The sequence below is a fragment of the Contarinia nasturtii genome, unplaced genomic scaffold (genome assembly GCF_009176525.2).
Source record: "Contarinia nasturtii isolate CC-2019 unplaced genomic scaffold, AAFC_CNas_1.1 Cnas_scaffold_2390, whole genome shotgun sequence".
Classification (NCBI taxonomy): Eukaryota; Metazoa; Arthropoda; class Insecta; order Diptera; family Cecidomyiidae; genus Contarinia; species Contarinia nasturtii.
The window spans coordinates 27,112-28,440 of record NW_022199711.1 but is presented as its reverse complement, the minus strand read 5'-3'; positions in this window follow the sequence as shown (position 1 = coordinate 28,440).

The window sequence follows — 1,329 nt, the reverse complement described above, 5'->3', positions numbered from 1 at the left end:
ACGTATCATCTTGGGAACGGTCTCCACCATTCTATCCGCGATATTAGACGTCAGAACGTCTGTTCAAAGACTGAATGTTGTCTTGCATTCAAAATTAACCCATAACCGTGCAGGTCAAAAGACTTAAACAAACGGGCAAATCGGGCCTTTGAGACCCGGCATACAATTTCCATACAAAATCGATTAGATTCGCCGAATTCAGCCATAATTCAGGCCATTATTACGATCCATGATAAATCTGTGGAGGCAAACTTTATTTTTGAGCCAATTTATATGAATATGTTGAAAAAAGTGATTTTTTTTGTGAAAATTATAATTTTATAACAGTTTGCCTAGAACATAGGGAGCGAGGTACAAAAAAAAATTTCAGGTGGGCGGACATTCAATGAACAAACATGAATGTTCTGGCAGATTTAAATGAACACGGAAAACGTATATATTCGTCTCAGCACGAATAAGTCGACGTACACGTATGAGAAGAGTTCTTGTACTAACAAAAAGGTAGAAAATGCGATAAGGTTGCCATGTAGTAGCAGAAAGACAGTCGAAAAGACGAAATTTTTTTTTCTCAATATTCTCGACTGTCTTTCTGCTACTACATGGCAGGCTTATATGAAACTCTCGGAGACTGGGTATAGTGCACAAAAATAACGAAAAAAATTCACTTTTTTTGTGCATTATACCGAGTCTCCGAGTGTTTACACACTCATAAAGTATATGAAAAGTGTACACACTTTTGTAATTGAAAAAAAACCGAATGCTAACTCTTCGGGTGTAGTATAAAATTTCGCCACAACGGGCGAAACGAATATCAAGTGCAGCACTTGAATAATTTTTGTGATTTGTCAATTTCTCTCTGAAAATAACAATTGGCAATGTTTTTTTAAGTTAAAATGTTCACACAAATTATTCAATTGCCGCACATGAATAATTTTGGTTTAGTGTTTTAAGATAAAAAAATATTGACAATTTTTATTCTAAAAATCATGATTCGTCGAAAGAGAAATCAAAAGATAAAAAACCGATGACGCCGGCAAAATTGGAAAAATCTATTCCAAAAAGTACTGAAAAGGGTAAACCGGCAAAGGTGTCAAAGAAGAAATGTCAACCAGAGTTGCGGCGCACACATTTACATAAAAAGAAATGTCAAAAAAAATTCTGCAAAATTCTACTCTGGTTATTTTTGATTTTTCCATCTGTGAATACCAAAAGTATATGCCCCAAATATATGCACAAAATCACGAACCTTTTACTTACGATATCTTTATTTACCTATTCATAAGATGCCATTGGCATTTTGATGGTCATTTTAAAAGAAACAATGATTCA